At 47.2% G+C, this 22,131-nt stretch overlaps 2 protein-coding genes across 3 annotated transcripts in view; one reads left to right on the top strand and one right to left on the bottom strand.

The window, feature by feature from the left end:
* LOC119453871 (zinc finger protein 675-like) overlaps positions 1 to 22,131 on the top strand; it is a 2,199,134-nt gene that overhangs the window by 300,364 nt on the left and 1,876,639 nt on the right. The gene's annotated exons all lie outside the window — the stretch shown is intronic.
* Positions 1 to 22,131, bottom strand: part of LOC119453874 (gastrula zinc finger protein XlCGF52.1-like) — a 231,498-nt gene that overhangs the window by 40,078 nt on the left and 169,289 nt on the right. The gene's annotated exons all lie outside the window — the stretch shown is intronic.

Genomic DNA, 22,131 nt, shown 5'->3' on the forward strand with positions numbered 1-22,131 from the left:
TGTTACTTTGTGCTGGGTGAAATTTCACCCATATTGCTCACTACATAATAATGATGATATTAGGATGGATGGGTGAGGCTGAACACTTTAAATCGGGCAGTGGCATACGCCACCTAGACATGACTATTAACATGTTTTGTACTTTGTGCTGGGTGAAATTTTACCCATATTGCTCACTACATAATAATGATGATATTAGGATGGATGGGTGAGGCTGAACCCTTTAAATCGGGCAGTGGCATACGCCACCTAGCCATGACTATTAACATATTTTGTACTTTGTGCTGGCTGAAATTTCACCCATATTGCTCACTACATAATAATGATGATATTAGGATGGATGGGTGAGGCTGAACCCTTTAAATCGGGCAGTGGCATACGCCACCTAGCCATGACTATTAACATATTTTGTACTTTGTGCTGGGTGAAATTTCACCCATATTGCTCACTACATAATAATGATGATATTAGGATGGATGGGTGTGGCTGAACCCTTTAAATCGGGCAGTGGCATACGCCACCTAGCCATGACTATTAACATATTTTGTACTTTGTGCTGGGTGAAATTTCACCCATATTGCTCACTACATAATAATGATGATATTAGGATGGATGGGTGAGGCTGAAACCTTTAAATCGGGCAGTGGCATACGCCACCTAGCCATGACTAATAAAATATTTTGTACTTTGTGCTGGGTGAAATTTCACCCATATTGCTCACTACATAATAATGATGATATTAGGATGGATGGGTGAGGCTGAACCCTTTAAATCGGGCAGTGGCATACGCCACCTAGCCATGACTATTAACATATTTTGTACTTTGTGGTGGGTGATATTTCACCCATATTGCTCACTACATAATAATGATGATATTAGGATGGATGGGCGAGGCTGAACCCTTTAAATCGGGCAGTGGCATAAGCCACCTAGCCATGACTATTAACATAATTTGTACTTTGTGGTGGGTAATATTTCACCCATATTGCTCACTACATAATAATGATGATATTAGGATGCATGGGTGAGGCTGAACCCTTTAAATCGGGTAGTGGCATACGCAACCTAGCCATGACTATTAACATATTTTGGACTTTGTGGTGGGTGAAATTTCACCCATATTGCTCACTACATAACAATGATGATAATAGGATGGATGGGTGAGGCTGAACCCTTTAAATCGGGCAGTGGCATACGCCACCTAGCCATGACTATTAACATATTTTGTACTTTGTGCCCGCCGCAGTGGCTTAGTCAGCTAAGGCGTTGCGCTGCTGAGCACGATATCGCGGGATCGAATCCCGGCTGCGGCGGCCGCATTTCGATGGAGGCGAAATGCACAAACGCCCGTGTGCTTGCGTTGTAGTGCACGTTAAAGAACCCCAGGTGGTCGAAATTCATCCGGAGCCCTCCACTACGGCGTGCCTCATAATCAGAAGTGGTTTTGGCACGTATAACCCCAGAAAGAAGAAGAAGATGTGCTGGGTGAAATTTCACCCATATTGCTCACTACATAATAATGATGATATTAGGATGGATGGGTGAGGCTGAACCCTTTAAATCGGGCAGTGGCATACGCCACCTAGCCATGACTATTAACATATTTTGTACTTTGTGCTGGGTGAAATTTCACCCATATTGCTCACTACATAATAATGATGATATTAGGATGGATGGGTGAGGCTGAACCCTTTAAATCGGGCAGTGGCATACGCCACCTAGCCATGACTATTAACATATTTTGTACTTTGTGCTGGGTGAAATTTCACCCATATTGCTCACTACATAATAATGATGATATTAGGATGGATGGCAGAGGCTGAACCCTTTAAATCGGGCAGTGGCATACGCCACCTAGCCATGACTATTAACATATTTTGTACTTTGTGCTGGGTGAAATTTCACCCATATTGCTCACTACATAATAATGATGATATTAGGATGGATTGGTGAGGCTGAACCCTTTAAATCGGGCAGTGGCATACGCCACCTAGCCATGACAATTAACATATTTTGTACTTTGTGCTGGGTGAAATTTCACCCATATTGCTTACTACATAATAATGATGATATTAGGATGGATGGGTGAGGCTGAACCCTTTAAATCGGGCAGTGGCATACGCCACCTAGCCATGACTATTAACATATTTTGGACTTTGTGGTGGGTGAAATTTCACCCATATTGCTCACTACATAATAATGATGATATTAGGATGGATGGGTGAGGCTGAACCCTTTAAATCGGGCAGTGGCATACGCCACCTAGCCATGAATATTAACATATTTTGTACTTTGTGCTGGGTGAAATTTCACCCATATTGCTCACTACATAATAATGATGATATTAGGATGGATGGGTGAGGCTGAACACTTTAAATCGGGCAGTGGCATACGCCACCTAGACATGACTATTAACATGTTTTGTACTTTGTGCTGGGTGAAATTTCACCCATATTGCTCACTACATAATAATGATGATATTAGGATGGATGGGTGAGGCTGAACCCTTTAAATCGGGCAGTGGCATACACCACCTAGCCATGACTATTAACATATTTTGTACTTTGTGCTGGGTGAAATTTTACCCATATTGCTCACTACATAATAATGATGATATTAGGATGGATGGGTGAGGCTGAACCCTTTAAATCGGGCAGTGGCATACGCCACCTAGCCATGACTATTAACATATCTTGTACTTTGTGCTGGCTGAAATTTCACCCATATTGCTCACTACATAATAATGATGATATTAGGATGGATGGGTGAGGCTGAACCCTTTAAATCGGGCAGTGGCATACGCCACCTAGCCGTGACTATTAACATATTTTGTACTTTGTGCTGGGTGAAATTTCACCCATATTGCTCACTACATAATAATGATGATATTAGGATGGATGGGTGTGGCTGAACCCTTTAAATCGGGCAGTGGCATACGCCACCTAGCCATGACTATTAACATATTTTGTACTTTGTGCTGGGTGAAATTTCACCCATATTGCTCACTACATAATAATGATGATATTAGGATGGATGGGTGAGGCTGAACCCTTTAAATCGGGCAGTGGCATACGCCACCTAGCCATGACTATTAACATATTTTGTACTTTGTGCTGGGTGAAATTTCACCCATATTGCTCACTACATAATAATGATGATATTAGGATGGATGGGTGAGGCTGAAACCTTTAAATCGGGCAGTGGCATACGCCACCTAGCCATGACTAATAAAATATTTTGTACTTTGTGCTGGGTGAAATTTCACCCATATTGCTCACTACATAATAATGATGATATTAGGATGCATGGGTGAGGCTGAACCCTTTAAATCGGGTAGTGGCATACGCAACCTAGCCATGACTATTAACATATTTTGGACTTTGTGGTGGGTGAAATTTCACCCATATTGCTCACTACATAACAATGATGATAATAGGATGGATGGGTGAGGCTGAACCCTTTAAATCGGGCAGTGGCATACGCCACCTAGCCATGACTATTAACATATTTTGTACTTTGTGCCCGCCGCAGTGGCTTAGTCAGCTAAGGCGTTGCGCTGCTGAGCACGATATCGCGGGATCGAATCCCGGCTGCGGCGGCCGCATTTCGATGGAGGCGAAATGCACAAACGCCCGTGTGCTTGCGTTGTAGTGCACGTTAAAGAACCCCAGGTGGTCGAAATTCATCCGGAGCCCTCCACTACGGCGTGCCTCATAATCAGAAGTGGTTTTGGCACGTAAAACCCCAGAAAGAAGAAGAAGATGTGCTGGGTGAAATTTCACCCATATTGCTCACTACATAATAATGATGATATTAGGATGGATGGGTGAGGCTGAACCCTTTAAATCGGGCAGTGGCATACGCCACCTAGCCATGACTATTAACATATTTTGTACTTTGTGCTGGGTGAAATTTCACCCATATTGCTCACTACATAATAATGATGATATTAGGATGGATGGGTGAGGCTGAACCCTTTAAATCGGGCAGTGGCATACGCCACCTAGCCATGACTATTAACATATTTTGTACTTTGTGCTGGGTGAAATTTCACCCATATTGCTCACTACATAATAATGATGATATTAGGATGGATGGGTGAGGCTGAACCCTTTAAATCGGGCAGTGGCATACGCCACCTAGCCATGACTATTAACATATTTTGGACTTTGTGGTGGGTGAAATTTCACCCATATTGCTCACTACATAATAATGATGATATTAGGATGGATGGGTGAGGCTGAACCCTTTAAATCGGACAGTGGCATACGCCACCTAGCCATGACTATTAACATATTTTGGACTTAGTGGTGGGTGAAATTTCACCCATATTGCTCACTACATAATAATGATGATATTAGGATGGATGGGTGAGGCTGAACCCTTTAAATCGGGCAGTGGCATACGCCACCTAGCCATGACTATTAACATATTTTGGACTTTGTGGTGGGTGAAATTTCACCCATATTGCTCACTACATAATAATGGGATATTAGGATGGATGGGTGAGGCTGAACCCTTTAAATCGGGCAGTGGCATACGCCACCTAGCCATGACTATTAACAGATTTTGTACTTTGTGCTGGGTAAAATTTCACCCATATTGCTCACTACATAATAATGATGATATTAGGATGGATGGGTGAGGCTGAACCCTTTAAATCGGGAAGTGGCATACGCCACCTAGCCATGACTATTAACATGTTTTGTACTTTGTGCTGGGTGAAATTTCACCCATATTGCTCACTACATAATAATGATGATATTAGGATGGATGGGTGAGGCTGAACCCTTTAAATCGGGAAGTGGCATACGCCACCTAGCCATGACTATTAACATATTTTGTACTTTGTGCTGGGTGAAATTTCACCCATATTGCTCACTACATAATAATGATGATATTAGGATGGATGGGTGAGGCTGAACCCTTTAAATCGGGAAGTGGCATACGCCACCTAGCCATGACTATTAACATATTTTGTACTTTGTGGTGGGTGAAATTTCACCCATATTGCTCACTACATAATAATGATGATATTAGGATGGATGGGTGAGGCTGAACCCTTTAAATCGGCAAGTGGCATACGCCACCTAGCCATGACTATTAACATATTTTGTACTTTGTGCTGGGTGAAATTTCACCCATATTGCTCACTACATAATAATGATGATATTAGGATGGATGGGTGAGGCTGAACCCTTTAAATCGGGAAGTGGCATACGCCACCTAGCCATGACTATTAACATATTTTGTACTTTGTGCTGGGTGAAATTTCACCCATATTTCTCACTACATAATAATGATGATATTAGGATGGATGGGTGAGGCTGAACCCTTTAAATCGGGAAGTGGCATACGCCACCTAGCCATGACTATTAACATATTTTGTACTTTGTGCTGGGTGAAATTTCACCCATATTGCTCACTACATAATAATGATGATATTAGGATGGATGGGTGAGGCTGAACCCTTTAAATCGGGAAGTGGCATACGCCACCTAGCCATGACTATTAACATATTTTGTACTTTGTGCTGGGTGAAATTTCACCCATATTGCTCAGTACATAATAATGATGATATTAGGATGGATGGGTGAGGCTGAACCCTTTAAATCGGGAAGTGGCATACGCCACCTAGCCATGACTATTAACATATTTTGTACTTTGTGCTGGGTGAAATTTCACCCATATTTCTCACTACATAATAATGATGATATTAGGATGGATGGGTGAGGCTGAACCCTTTAAATCGGGCAGTGGCATACGCCACCTAGCCATGACTTGACCAACCTCCCTTGGCTCCCTTGACCAACCTCACTTGGCAGTGGCGACGACCTAGGTGTGCATCGCCTTACGCCTGCTATTTCCTTTGGTGCAGATGGTCTCTGCGCAGCCGCACTTGTGCGCCACGTCAGCATCGGCCGAGACCACGTGACCTAACACGCTTCTCGGCACGCATCGACAACAGGAGGCGCGGCACGGCACTCTTCGGCGGCGCTGATATCCGCAAGAAAGGCCTGACGTCACCCATTCCAGAGCTACAAAAGGAGCCTTCTTGCGCTTACTGCATTCACTTGGCAGTGGCGACGACCTAGGTGTGCATCGCCTTACGCCTGCTATTTCCTTTGGTGCAGGTTAGTTAAGTTTTCTCTTTTTTGTTTCGTTTTTTTTTTCGTCGCTGCTGCCAAGTGTGTGCCTCGCCTTGCTTGTGTGACGATGTCAAAGGAGTTTGCGAAAGCGAAAGACGAAATCCTTCAGAAACTAAAAGATGGACTCAAGATAGAATTGAAATCGTCGCGCGAGGCGTGCGAGAGAGACCTGCGCAATGAAATTCGTGATCTGAAAAATGAGCAGCGAAACATGACACAGAGCATCGAATTCGCGCATAGAGAAATAGACGACTTAAAGAAGAGATTTGAAGCTGAAGTGGCAAAAAACACTCAGCTTTTGAAAGAGAACCAGGCAATCAATGCAAAGTACGTTTCCTTGGAAAGAAAGAACGGCGAGCTGGAGAACCAGATAGTTCATCTTGAACAATATTCTAGGAATGCCAATCTTGAAATCTAAGGAGTCGTTAAGACAGAAAATGAAAGTGTCGTTGCCATACTGTCCACTATCGGAGATGCTATTGAAGAACCAATCAGTGAGTGTGATATCGAGACTTGCCATCGCGTCCCCACGCGTAATCCGGATAAAACTAACATTATCGTGCAATTCAAGTCCCGGTCGAAGCGCGACATCACTTTAAAGAAAGCGAGAAAAGCCCGGCTTACTAATAACAGCCTAGGACTTGCCAGTTCAAGTCCTATCTATGTAAATGAGCATCTTTGTCCTACACTAAAGAGACTTCTCAGTATGGCTATTAGGCGTAAGAAGGACTGCCAGTGGAGATCCGTTTGGACCCACAATGGAAGGGTTTTCGCAAGGCAGTCAGACAGTTCTAGCGCCATATCCATAACTTGTGAAGACGACCTCAATAAGATAACATCGGTGTAATTAGCCCCCCTCTTTGTGCGTACAGTTTAAGCTTTCAAAATGCGTTACCACGATTTTGCATTGCCCCATGAAATTCTTCCATGTTCTTCTATGTGCGATTCTGTTTTGCATATTAACACACGCTCCGCCCTCGCTAAGCATGACCAGATTGCCTATTTCCTAGGCGAATTCTCTTTTCAGTATAGTATTTTAATGCTTACCGAAACATGGTATTACGACGGGTGTGCAATGCTCCATCTTAATGGATACAAAAACTTTTTTATCAATCGCAGTAGTCGTAGGGGCGCTGGCGTCGCTATTTATGTTAAGGCTTCTAAAGAATATGAGGTAATATCAGATTATACATGCATTACAAACGATTACGAGGTACTAACACTGAAACGAAACGCTGACGTCATTACTGTCGTTTATCGCCCACCAAATGGGAATTTTGGGCACTTTATGAACTTTTTTGAAAACTTCTTGCAATTTGTTTCCACAAATAGTCTGAAACTCGTTTGTGGTGGAGACTTTAATATAAATACCCTTGAAGCCAGCACCTGCGTTCAAGATTTTAACAACACCATTTCGTCCTCGGGCTTTGTGAATATAATCACTACTGCGAAACGCATCACTGTACTAACTTCGTCAATACGTGATTTGTTTATTACCAACGCGGAAACTAGAGTCACTGATGCGGGAACCATAGCCTCTGACATAAGTGACCACTGCCCAATCTTCATGATTTTCTTCCCCCCCAAAGTTCATACAAATAGTCTAAGGAACGCAATTACAGTGCAGTATGTATCAGACGATGCTTTACTTTTATTTAAGCGTGACATCAGTGTTCAGGATTGCTCTTTTATATTCGGAATAAAAAACGTGAATGAAGCATATTCTAAGTTCATTGAAAATTTTCAGCGAATATACGCTATACATTTTCCTTTTACAACTTTCAAACCATCAAAACGAATAAGAAAACCTTGGGTCACTCCTTCCCACAGGAAAGCTATTAATAAGAAAAATCGATTATTTCACACCTTTTTACGTACAAGAGCACCATCTGACTTGAAAGACTTTAAAACTTTCTGAAATAAACTGAACGCCGAGCTTAGGTCGGCAAAGTTGGGATATTATCAGCGGTTGTTTTCTGATATAAAGAAACAGCAGCCTGACGCCGCATGGAAAGTGCTAAATAGGGTTCTCGGTCGCGAAAGTAAAACGGAAATGCCCTCGAAGTTAACGCACAATAACCGTGAAATAGTTGGTCAGGCGCTTGTTGATCATTTTAACCAAGCGTTTCTAAAACACGCTCTTCCAGATAGTAACCTACAGGTTATCAGACCGTCCAACAATTGCCCTGCTGAGAGCTTTGCTCTGCATGAAATAAGTGAAGCTGAGGTTTATCGAACATTTCTAGGTCTACGGAACAGCAAGGCTTTAGATATAGATAACCTACAAATAAAGCCCATAAAATATGTTATCGAATGCATTGCGCCTGCGCTCACTCACATATTCAATCTCGCTATCCAATCAGGTCAAATTCCTGACGCACTGAAACGATCCAAGGTAACAGTCATTTACAAAGGGGGCAATAAAAATGAGACAACAAATTATAGGCCAATATCTGTTGTACCAATTTTTTCTAAAGGCTTAGAAAAGATATTGTTTTCTCGACTGACTAACTTCTTTGACAAAATAAATCTTCTTTCCGACGCGCAGTTTGGCTTTAGGAAAGGACGCTCTACTGAAACAGCTTTATTAACTCTTAAAGAAAGTGTGCTACAAAACATCGAAAATAAACATATAACTCTTGGTCTCTTCGTTGATTACAGTAAAGCATTTGATTCACTTAACCATAACATACTGATACTAAAACTCTCGGACTACGGGGTTCGTGGTAAGCAGCTCGAACTACTCCGTTCGTACTTGGCCAACAGGACTCAGTGTGTGTACATTGGCAATTACCATTCATCTCCCCTCCATATAAAATGTGGTGTGCCCCAAGGCAGTATTTTAGGTCCTCTTTTGTTTAATGTATATATAAACGATATTGTAGGTTTTGACGCAAGCTCAAAATTTATCATATATGCCGATGATAGCACTATTCTACTCTCCGGAACTGATGAAGCCGACCTAGCATCAAGATGTAATCACGTTCTTGAGAAACTCGTATTTTGGTCACATTCGAACTGCCTCAAAATTAACCCAGCTAAAACCAAGGTACTTTTCTTCCGTGCAAAAAATAAAGTAATTAATTTACAACAGAATATATACTGCGACGGGCACAGGATAGAAATCGTTAATGAATATAAAATTCTCGGAGTAACATTTAGCTCAAATCTCTCATGGGATTCGCATGTTGACAACTTATGCAAAAAACTTTCAATGACCACAGGAGCTCTATCTCGTTGCCGTGCAATTCTCCCAGTGGAAGCAAAAAAACAGATTTATTATGCGCTGTTCGCTTCTCATATTAACTACTGTAGTCTCGTATGGTTGACCACTACACAAAGAAATATTACAAGGATTTGTTTATTACAAAAGAAAGTTGTTCGCAATATCGCAAATATCGATTATTTAGCTTCCACAGAATATTATTTTAAGTTGTACAACATTATGAAAATACAACATACGTATGAATTTCGTGTTCTGCGTTCATTCTATCTGTCTTCACCTACTTTTAAAAATTTTATTACCACAATAGCACTGCTTCAGCAATATACCAATCTTCGTACACGTTGTCCTGACTTTTGGCTTATACCACGTTTCCGTACTTTTTACAAGCTTCAGTCTTTGAAATATAATCTTCCGGTAATCCTCAATAAATACGAACATATAGCGAAGCCCACACTAGCATTACTACATCAGCTCTTTTCTTAGATCATACCTACCACTATTGTCGTGAAGCTACATACATTAGTAATTCTTTTTTTTTAACAGAAGCTAAATCATCCTGTGTCTGCTTGTATTTGACGCTGTGGTGTTTTAGATTGAAATATCTTTTCCTGATGTATTATATGTGTATGTGTGTATGCATATGTGAAATCACACGTATATGTGTATGTATATATGTGTATATATATATATATATATATATATATATATATATATGTATGTGTTATTTTCCCCTTTCACTATATTCGACCTGTTATATATTTTTTCTTCGTATATAAATCATTTTTTTTTAATTTTATAGTCATATATCTATTATTGTGTCTTCTTACTCCTACAGTGTATTCTTATTCTGATGAACTAGTATTTTCTGTTTTGTATGTTTTTGTTTAACGGCTCGACATGCACGTCGAGGTCAAGCCCTGCCTTGAATATTGCCACGCGCCTTCAAAGGGGGCTAACGACGTTTATTTATGAGCAGCTGGGCTCTGGAGAAAATGGCGGCGAGAGCTAACCATCGAGCGGGGCGGTTAGCACGCGCACTTCGTTCTTCTTGCGCCTCTGCGCTTGCCCTATTCCCACTACTACAGGTGACATTTCCCCCCTTCCTCGGAAAGAGCATCGCCTCGATGCTCAAGAAGTGGTGTGGGAAAGGGGAAAAAAACAACAACAAAAAAAACAAAGAAAAACAAAAAAACACGCTCAATGAAAATGCTCGAGCACAGAACACAGTGATAGCTACAGCAGCGTAGCTAGAAACAGTTCTCTACGTCTCTAGAAACAGAGAGGTAAGCGCATAGGGTGCACATGGGAGCGTAAACATCACGAACGCGCAACGTAGGGCTTCATGCGTACGACGTGAACGACGTCAGGGCTAGGTGGTTGTCTACTTCGTGTTTGCGCCGCACTGTCTGGAACCACTTCATAGTTCACGTCACTAATGCGGCGCAGCACTTTGTATGGGCCAAAATACCGGCTGAGCAACTTTTCAGAAAGGCCACGGCGGCGAACAGGGGTCCACACCAACACTTGGTCTCCGGGACTGTAGCGCACTTGCCGGTGACGGATGTTATAGCGCCGTGCATCTGAGACTTGCTGCTCACCGATGTGCAGCCGCGCGAGCTGGCGAGCCTCCTCAGCGCGCTGAGCAAATTCTTCGGCGTCAGTAGTTAGGTGCTCGGAGTCATGGCACGGAAGCATAGCGTCCAGCATCGTCTGCACTTCGCGGCCGTAGACGAGGCGAAATGGTGTGAAGCACGTTGTTTCTTGTACGGCGGTATTATACGCGAAGGTCACATAAGGCAGGATAGGATCCCATGTTTTGTGCTGGACGTCGATGTACATAGAGATCATGTCTGTGATGGTCCTGTTTAGTCGCTCCGTAAGGCCGTTGGACTGCGGATGGTAAGCGGTCGTCTTTCGATGCCTGGTGTTGCTTAGTTGAAAAATTTCGTCCATGAGCTGTGCCGTGAACGCCGTTCCTCTGTCTGTGATAACAATGGATGGGGCACCATGGCGCAAGACAATGTGACACATGAAGAACTGCGCTACCTCAGAAGCCGTGGCTCGTGGGAGCGCCTCTGTCTCAGCATACCGGGTTAAATAGTCAGTGGCGACAATCACCCACTTGTTGCCGTCGGTTGATAGAGGAAACGGCCCAAGAATGTCCAAGCCGACTTGGTTGAATGGCTTATGAGGTGGTTCGATGGGTTGCAATAACCCGGCGGGCTTCAGGGGTGGTGACTTTCGCCGCTGACATTCACGACAGCCTTTAACATACTGTTTTACGCTTGCCGACAGCCCGGGCCAGTAATACATCTCGCGCACTCTAGCAAGCGTTCGTGAGGAGCCGAGGTGGCCAGATGTAGGCTCGTCGTGGCAAGCGAAAAGAATATCGTCCCGCAAGTCCTTGGGAACTACTAGGAGGTAGGCTCGGTCATTCGGGCGGGCGTTCTTCTTGTACAGCACATGGTCTCGTAGACAGAAGGACGTCAAGACGCGACGTAGATGGCGTGGTATGGTTGTTTGACGGCCCTCTAAGTGGTCGATTAGAGGTCGAATTTCAGCGTCGTCACGCTGCCATCTGACCAAGTCCGACGTAGTGAGGGCGCCCAGGAAGCCGTCGTCGTCCTCTGACTGTCGACTGACAGATTCGGCGGGAGCACGCGACAACGTGTCGGCGTCTTCGTGCTTGCGGCCAGACTTATAAACTATAGTGACGTCAAATTCCTGTAGCCGCAAGCTCCACCGTGCTAGTCGTCCTGAAGGATCGCGTATGTTCGCCAACCAACATAGAGCATGGTGGTCTGTCACCACTTTGAAGGGGCGGCCGTAGAGATAAGGGCGAAACTTCGTGATCGCCCAGACGACCGCGAGACACTCTTTTTCTGTAGTAGAGTAGTTCGCCTCGGCACGGGACAGCGAGCGGCTAGCATAAGCAATTACTCTTTCAATGCCGTCTTGACGTTGGACGAGTACTGCGCCAAGGCCGATGTTACTGGCGTCAGTATGCACCTCGGTGTCAGCCTCTTCGTCGAAATGTGCCAGGACGGGTGCTGACTGCATGCGTTGTCGTAGGTCAGCGAAGGCCGTCTGTTGCTCATGCGTCCAGGTAAATGGCGTGTCATCCCTGGTAAGGCGAGTCAGGGGTTCCGCAATCTTCGAGAAGTTGTCAATGAAGCGGCGATAATACGCACACAAGCCCAGGAAGCGTCGGACGGCCTTCTTGTCGGCAGGAGGAGGAAAAGCTGCCACAGCGGCAAGTTTTTCGGGATCGGGTCGAACTCCTTTGGCGCTGACGACGTGTCCAAGAAACTTGAGCTCTTCATAACCGAAGTGGCACTTTTCAGGTTTAAGCGTGAGATCAGCCGATCGGAGCGCTTCTAGCACATGCCGCAGGCGATGAAGATGTTGCTCAAATGTTTCAGAAAAGACAACTACGTCGTCAAGATACACAAGGCAAGTCTGCCACTTCAATCCAGCGAGGACAGTATCCATCATTCGCTGGAAAGTAGCTGGGGCTGAACACAAACCGAAAGGGAGCACTCGAAATTCGTAAAGGCCGTCGGGAGTCACAAAGGCAGTTTTCTCGCGGTCTCGTTCGTCTACCTCGATCTGCCAGTATCCACTTTTCAAGTCGAGTGACGAAAAGTACTGGGCACGCCGCAGTCGATCTAACGAGTCGTCGATACGTGGCAGTGGGTACACGTCCTTTTTAGTTACGTTGTTGAGCTTCCGGTAGTCGACGCAAAAGCGTAGCGTTCCGTCTTTCTTTTTGACAAGAACGACCGGAGACGACCATGAGCTGTTGGAAGGTTCGATCACGCCGTCTTCAAGCATCTCTTGTACTTGCGTACGAATCGCTTCGCGTTCCTTTGCCGACACGCGGTAGGGCTGCTGGCGTATCGGGCGTGCGTCGTCGCATGTGATGATCCTGTGCCTTGTAACTGAAGTCTGGCGCACCTTAGACGAGCTTGCGAAGCATGCCCTGAATTCGAGCAAGAGCGCGTGCAGTGCTGCCTGTTTGTCTTGAGACAACTCTGAATTAATGTCGACGTTGCCCAGTGCCTTGTCAGCCATCCTCACTGGTTCAGGGACAAAACATTCAGCAACGTGTTCTATTTCTTCGGCAAACGCTATGGAAGTACCGCGGAAAAGGTGTCGATGCTCGTTACTAAAGTTGGTGACTAGCAACTTAGATCGGCCATCACGAAGCTGTAGCACACTGCTGGCCGCACAAACACCTTGCGTCAGTAGATACGCTAAGTTACTTTCTGCGACCACTCCACCTTCGCGCAATCCACCGCACATCACTTCGACTAGAACACTGGCTCGTGGAGGAAGCGTAACACTTTCGGCGGAAACACGTAGCGCGTCGTCACGTCGTTTGTCGGCGTTTGTGTCGATTGCTTGGTCGGCTGAGAACGTGACTACACCTCCCCGTAAGTCAATAACAGCGCCGTATTCCTGCAGGAAGTCAACTCCGAGAATGACGTCGCGGGAGCATTCTCGTAAGACAAGGCAACTCGCCACGAATGTCGATCCTCGAATCCGAACTCTTGCCGTGCAGGTTCCCAGTGGAGTAACGACGTGACCACCAGCCGTACGAATCTGCGAACCATGCCAAGGTGTAATTACTTTCTTCAGCAACGTCGCCATCTTCCCGCTTAATATAGAATAGTCCGCTCCGGTATCCACTAAAGCGCTAACCGCATAACCGTCAATCACCACAGGTATGTCGAGCGAAAGCCGGTCATTACGTTCAGCTGCAGTTAATGTCGGTCCGGTACCCTTCGTTACTCGCGTCGATCGGAGGTCTTCAGCGCGTCGACTGCCAGCGGCCTCGCCCCCAAAGGTCGCTGGAGTTAGTTTTCCCGGCGGGGACTTGGCGACCGTCTGCTCGAATACCGCTGAGGCGATGGAGAAAATCGCCTTGGCGACGGCGAGCGCGACTGCCGCCCGGTAGGCGGTGGCATGCGTTGCTGAGCGAGATAATCTTCAATGTCCCGAGGTCGTTGGCCCAGTCGGGGTGGTGGCGAGTAGGCGGAAAAGCCCCGCAACCCAAGGCGTCGGTATGGGCACTGGCGGTACAAATGATCTGCCTCACCACAGTGGAAGCACAGAGGACGGCGATCCGGAGTGCGCCAAACATCTGACTTCCGAGGGGACATGCGTCGATCGTCGGCGTAATGTACTGGTTGCTCCTGCGGAAGCACAATCGGAGGAGCGGCATGGTGAAACGGTGGAGGCGTGCGTCGTTCCTCGATGTAAGACACCGGTGGGGCTGGTGGAAGTGCAACCGGATGAGCGGCCTGGACAAACAGCGGCGGGGACGAAGCAGGCTGTCTCAACACTTCTGCGTAGGTCGCACGGTGGTGTACAGAAGGTACAGGCGCGGTGTTAGCAAAAGGAAAGTTGGACCGGAGTGCTTGGTTGACTTCATCTTTTACAACACTCGCAATGGAGCTCACCGTGGCTTGTGGCGTGCCATAAACCTTCATTAGTTCTTCGCGCACAACGGTGCGGATGAGTTCGCGAAGGTTGTCATTATTGTTTCCAATGGCCGTCAAAATGTCAGTACTCGCGTTCACTTGCCGATCATAAAAGTTCGAGCGATGCTGAAGCATCTTTTCCGTACTTACAGCCTCGGCTAAAAATTCGGCGACAGTCTTGGGAGGATTGCGCACCAGACCAGCGAAGAGTTGCTCCTTCACCCCTCGCATCAGGTGACGCAGCTTCTTGTCCTCGGTCATTCCAGGGTCTGCTCGTCTGAAGAGGCGCGTCATATTGCCGCAAGTCTGCTCCTAAACATGTGTTCTACGACGGTAGCCAGCGAGCCACTGTGTCAAAAGAGCGTCTGCTACCTCTCGCGCGCCTGCTTGGTTTCGTGGGGTGGCGCAATGTGTGCCGCTCGTGCACGCGCACGAGGCAGGGGCTCGGACCATCACTGGAAGAGAAAGAAGTGCGTTCGGCGCAGAGACGCTCGTGTGGAACGTTCTTTTGAAACTCTTCGTGTACATAGTTAGTTGCAGGGCACAGGTTCGCCCTTAATAAACCAGTTTTTCTATTTTACTCCTTGAAATACCGTTACATTCTGGTGGAGGTGCGGGGTATGTTTGGAAGTCCCCTGGGTGCCAGAGACCGGAGCCCCGATCCTCAGCGATTGGAATCTGGAGAGGTGACTCCAGTGCACCAGCGCGCCAGCCGCCGACTTCGGGGAGACCCGCCTGAATTCGGACCGCTTCCCACTGCTACGGCCACACGGACGATGTCTTCCACTGACGCCACGACGATGACTAGCGAGGCGACATCACCCGAGGTCGTCGTGTACCCGCCGCGCATGCCCGAGATGTTCCACGGCGACCCGTACGAAGACGTCGAGGATTGGTTGGAGCACTTCGAGAGGGTCGCAGATGTCAACGGCTGGAACCCGGCACGGAAACGTCGCCACGTGTACTTCGCGTTGGGGGATTCAGCAAAGACATGGTACGAGAATCACGAAGCGGTGTTAACGTCGTGGGAAGAGTTTCGGCGACATCTGCTTGCTGCGTTTGCATGCGCAGATCGCCGAGAGAAGGCTGAGAATGCTCTGCAAGCCAGGAACCAGCGCACCAACGAGAGTGTCGGCATGTACATCGAGGACATGTCCCGTCTGTTCAAACGTGCCGATGCAAACATGTCCGAGGAGAAGAAAGTGCGCCATCTTATGCGTGGCGTGAAGGAGGAGCTATTTGCCGGGTTGGTTCGCAACCCGCCACGTACTGTTGCGGAGTTTCGCACCGAGGCGACGACGATAGAGAAGGCCCTGCAGCAGCGCGCCCGCCACTACAACCGTGATGTCAGCAGCGCCCCTGTGGACGTTCTTTCGGCAGGCATGGGCAATAACACCGAAGCGTTGAGAGAGCTGGTGCGAACTATCGTTAAAGAAGAGCTTCGGAAGCTGCAGCAACCGCAAGTCGCGTCGACTGTTTCTTCGCTGGCCGCCGTCATTCGGGATGAAGTTAGGCATGCCATGTTAGAACCGCAACCGGAGGTGCAGCCTGTTTCACTCGGGCAACCACTGCAGGAACGCCGCGTACCAACATACGCTGACGCTGTGCGTCAGCCTGCCGTGCAGACTGCATCATTCGCAGCCCTCAGTGCACGCCCACCGGCTCCCCGCAGTGCATCTTTCCAGGGAGAAAGATCCACGAGTACAGACCACGAGTACAGACCACGGAAAAGCGACGTGTGGCGTACACCCGACAGGACGCCGCTCTGCTTCCATTGCGGAGAGGCCGGACACATGTACAGATGGTGCCCATATCGGCGAGTCGGCCTTCGTGGATTCGCTGTCAATGCACCTTGCCCCCGCAATGGGGAAAGACCCATCGATATCCAAGATTACTTGTCGCAAAGTCAACTTGCAGCTGCTCGTTACCAACACCAGTCACGGTCACCAGCGCCCGCCCGCTACCGATCACCAAGCCCACGACCCTTTTCAAGTTCCCCAAGGCGTCGTTCAGAAAGCCCGCGCCCGGAAAACTAAAGCCAGCGACCTGGGGAGGCAAGGCCGCTGACGTTCGACAAAGCGAAGATCCTCCGTCAATGTTGCAGTGCAGTAGCGACAAGCAGAAAGCGACGACTACGATAAGTACGCAGAAAATTTCTTCAGACTTACTTATTGCCGTGGATGGACATGAATCGAATGCTTTAGTAGACACGGGTGCTGATTATTCAGTCGTAAGCTACGCACTCGCAAAACAGCTTAAGAAAGTTTTGACGCCGTGGAACGGACCGCACGTACGTACAGCTGGGGGTCACCTCATTAGTCCTCTAGGAATATGCACTGCAAGAGTTCTGATTCGAGGTGTAACTTACGTTACCGAATTCGTAGTACTTCCGGACTGTTCGAGAGACGTTATACTCGGTATGGATTTTCTGCACGCAAACGGTGCTATAATTGACCTGCAGAATTCTAGCGTTTCCTTCTCTACGAAGTTGGCCATTGACATGGAGGAGCCTGAGGAACCGGACTACACTGCCTTGCGAGTCCTTGACGCAGACGTAACTGTGCCACCACGAAGCAGTGTACTGGTTCGCGTCAGAAATCAAGCATTCGTTGACTCCGAGGGTATAGCGGACGGCAATGTCGAGCTATTGCTGAAGAAAGGTATTTGCATTGCTAGGGGCATTATCCGCTTACGCGATGGGCTTGCCGATCTATTGCTGACAAACTTCGGAAATGAACTTCAGCATGTCGCGAAGGACACTGCCATCGCCTTCCTGCACAGTTTTACTACAGTGACAAGCTTATGTACCCTGGAGTCGGAGCCACCTCCTGCGAAAACTACGAATAAGGCCACAGCAGCAGTTGCAATAAGCCCACACCTATCGCCAGCCGAGGCGAAAACCATACAAGACCTCATAGGTGCTTTTGCAGAGTGTTTCTCTACTTCCTCAAGAGTACGGAGAACGCAGGTTGTTAAACACCGTATAATAACAGATGAAGCAACCAGACCTGTATACCAACACCCATACCGAGTATCGCCGAAAGAACGGGAGATCATAAAGAATCAGGTGCAAGAGATGCTTCAGGATGATGTCATTCAGCCGTCCAACAGCCCATGGGCGTCCCCGGTAGTTCTTGTCAGGAAAAAGGACAACACAATGAGATTTTGTGTTGATTACCGGAAACTGAACAGCGTCACCAAGCGTGATGTGTACCCCTTACCACGTATCGATGACACCTTGGACCGGCTGCGTGATGCAAAGTATTTTTCTTCGTTGGATTTAAAAAGCGGATATTGGCAAATTGAAGTGGATGAAAGAGATCGTGAAAAAAACAGCATTCGTTACTCCGGACGGACTTTATGAGTTTAAAGCACTCCCATTCGGCCTCTGTTGCGCGCCAGCGACCTTCCAGCGCATGATGGACAGTGTCCTGTCGGGTCTCAAATGGCAGTCATGCCTAGTCTACTTGGATGACGTTGTGGTATTCTCTTCAACGTTCGAGCAGCACGTGGAGAGGCTACGTTCAGTGCTCCAGGCTATCCAGTCGGCTGGCTTGACAATCAAACCAGAAAAGTGCCAGTTTGGATTTGAAGAGCTTCGTTTCTTGGGTCACGTCATCAGCGCTCAAGGTATTGGGCCGGACCCCGAGAAGACTGCAGCCGTCGCAGGATTTCCAAAGCCACGAGATAAGAAAGAGGTGCGTCGATTTTTGGGCTTATGCGCTTACTACAGGCGATTTGTAGAAAATTTCTCAAAAATTTCGGAACCTCTAACAAGACTCACGAAAGAAGACATACCCTTCGTATGGCATACCGAACAAGACACTGCTTTCAAAGAATTAAAGAAGCGTTTGCAATCCCCGCCAATCCTCGCCCACTTCGACGAGACCGCAGACACAGAAGTCCACACAGATGCCAGCAATCTGGGTCTTGGCGCAGTTTTAGTTCAGTGGCAAAATGGAGAAGAGAAGGTCATAGCGTACGCTAGCCGCACTCTTTCAAAAGCTGAAAGAAACTATTCTGCGACGGAGAAGGAGTGCTTGGCAGTCATATGGGCCATCAGCAAGTTTAGACCATACCTCTACGGCAGGCCGTTTCATGCAGTTAGCGACCACCATTCACTGTGCTGGCTGGCAAGCTTGAAAGACCCATCCGGACGACTTGCGAGGTGGAGCCTCAGACTCCAAGAATACGATATTACCGTTGTGTACAAGTCTGGGCGAAAGCATAACGACGCTGATTGCTTGTCACGCGCACCGGTCGGCTCTCCTCCTTCTGAAGACGACGATTTCCCATTCCTTTGTGTTATGCGAGCCGCTGAAATCGCCGAGCATCAACGGGCCGACGCAGATTTGCTCCCACTCATAAAGTATCTCGAAGGGCATAACGTTCAAGTTCCACGAGTGTTTAAGAGAGGATTATCTTCATTCTGCCTCCGAGATAACGCACTCTACAAGAGAAACTTCCAAAACAACAAGGAAAAGTTCTTACTCGTCGTACCTTCAGTTATGTGGCCTGAAATATTAGAAGCCTGCCATGATGACCCATCATCAGGACACTTGGGTGTCACCCGAACATTCGCCAGAATCCATGCAAAGTATTATTGGCCGAATTTATTAGCGTCAGTACAGCACTACGTGAAGACATGTCGCGAATGTCAAAGGCGCAAAACACCACCCGTAAAGCCAGCTGGTCTTCTTCAACCCATAGACCCACCTAAAACTCCATTTCAACAAGTTGGGATGGATCTTCTTGGACCATTTCCCACATCGTCATCAGGGAAGAGGTGGATCGTTATCGCGACCGACTATTTGACACGATATGCTGAAACTGGCTGCCTTGAGCGGGGAACGGCCGTCGAAGTTGCGAAGTTTTTTGTTCACAACATAGTGCTTCGACATGGTGCCCCAATGGTTGTCATAACAGATCGAGGTGCAGCATTTACAGCTGAGTTGATGCAGTGCTTGATGACGATGACTAACACCAGTCATAGAAAAAGCACTGCATACCATCCCCAAACAAACGGGTTGACGGAACGCCTGAACCGCACCATCGCTGACATGTTGTCAATGTATGTTGACATCGAACATAAGACTTGGGACGAGATCCTGCCCTACGCTACATTCGCCTACAACACGGCTCTACAGGAGTCCACTCGTGTCACTCCGTTTGAACTTGTCTATGGGCGCACCGTCACAACAACGCTGGATGCCATGCTGCCAGCAGATAATGACGACGGCAACCCGTGCGACGTTGACGAGTTTCTACAAAGAGCCGAAGAAGCCCGCCAGTTGGCACGATGCCGATTACGCCATCAACAATGCAAGGATGCACGTTCTTACAACAGGCACCGCCGAATAGTTCGGCGAACGCAGTAACGCTTTCGTTGGGAAGCTGGACTCGGGCCTGGATTGCTCGTTCGGCTCGTTCGCGGCGATCGGCACTAGCGTAGGTGTCTAGTAGCTGACGACGGAAGTCGCGCCACGACGTCAGTTGCTCCTCACGGTTTTGAAACCATGTACGCGCGCCGTCCTCCAGGCAAAAGTAGACATTCCTACGTTTAGTCGCGTCATCCCATTCGTTGCATTCGGCCACGCGCTCGAAGTCGGCCATCCAGTCTTCGACGTCTTCGAAGACGTCGCCATGGAACGACTTCGGCACCAGTGGATTTTGAAGCGTATACCGATTCGTCACTGAACGTTCCATACCGGTTGGGGTAGTCTGAAGCACTGCGGTGTCTTCAGTATCTTCAGGAGGCAGTCCCCGGATCCTGCGGCTGGTCCGATGGACGGGAGTATCAACTAACACAGGGCTGGTGCTTCCGCTCCCAGGAGGAGTCTGCGGCATGAGTGAGAAGTACCCAGCACCTCCACCACTTTGCCACGCGCCTTCAAAGGGGGCTAACGACGTTTATTTATGAGCAGCTGGGCTCTGGAGAAAATGGCGGCGAGAGCTAACCATCGAGCGGGGCGGTTAGCACGCGCACTTCGTTCTTCTTGCGCCTCTGCGCTTGCCCTATTCCCACTACTACAGGTGACAATATGGTGTCCGGGCCTCTGTCAAGCTGCAGACCGCAGCTTTTAGCCCTGTCAACCACCAAATTTGTTTTGGAAATAAATTTGAATTGAATTGAATTGACTATTAACATATTTTGTACTTTGTGCTGGGTGAAATTTCACCCATATTGCTCACTACATAATAATGATGATATTAGGATGGATGGGTGAGGCTGAACCCTTTAAATCGGTCAGTGGCATACGCCACCTAGCCATGACTATTAACATATTTTGTACTTTGTGGTGGGTGAAATTTCACCCATATTGCTCACTACATAATAATGATGATATTAGGATGGATGGGTGAGGCTGAACAATTTAAATCGGGCAGTGGCATACGCCACCTAGCCATGACTATTAACATATTTTGGACTTTGTGGTGGGTGAAATTTCACCCATATTGCTCACTACATAATAATGATGATATTAGGATGGATGGGTGAGGCGGAACCCTTTAAATCGGGCAGTGGCATACGCCACCTAGCCATGACTATTAACATATTTTGTACTTTGTGGTGGGTGAAATTTCACCCATATTGCTCACTACATAATAATGATGATATTAGGATGGATGGGCGAGGCTGAACCCTTTAAATCGGGCAGTGGCATACGCCACCTAGCCATGACTATTAACATATTTTGTACTTTGTGCTGGGTGAAATTTCACCCATATTGCTCACTACATAATAATGATGATATTAGGATGGATGGGTGAGGCTGAACCCTTTAAATCGGGCAGTGGCATACGCCACCTAGCCATGACTATTAACATATTTTGTACTTTGTGCTGGGTGAAATTTCACCCATATTGCTCACTACATAATAATGATGATATTAGGATGGATGGGTGAGGCTGAACCCTTTAAATCGGGCAGTGGCATACGCCACCTAGCCATGACTATTAACATATTTTGTACTTTGTGGTGGGTGAAATTTCACCCATATTGCTCACTACATAATAATGATGATATTAGGATGGATGGGTGAGGCTGAACCCTTTAAATCGGGCAGTGGCATACGCCACCTAGCCATGACTATTAACATATTTTGTACTTTGTGGTGGGTGAAATTTCACCCATATTGCTCACTACATAATAATGATGATATTAGGATGGATGGGTGAGGCTGAACCCTTTAAATCGGGCAGTGGCATACGCCACATAGCCATGACTATTAACATATTTTGGACTTTGTTGTGGGTGAAATTTCACCCA

The sequence above is a fragment of the Dermacentor silvarum genome, chromosome 5, assembly GCF_013339745.2.
Source record: "Dermacentor silvarum isolate Dsil-2018 chromosome 5, BIME_Dsil_1.4, whole genome shotgun sequence".
Taxonomy (NCBI): domain Eukaryota; kingdom Metazoa; phylum Arthropoda; class Arachnida; order Ixodida; family Ixodidae; genus Dermacentor; species Dermacentor silvarum.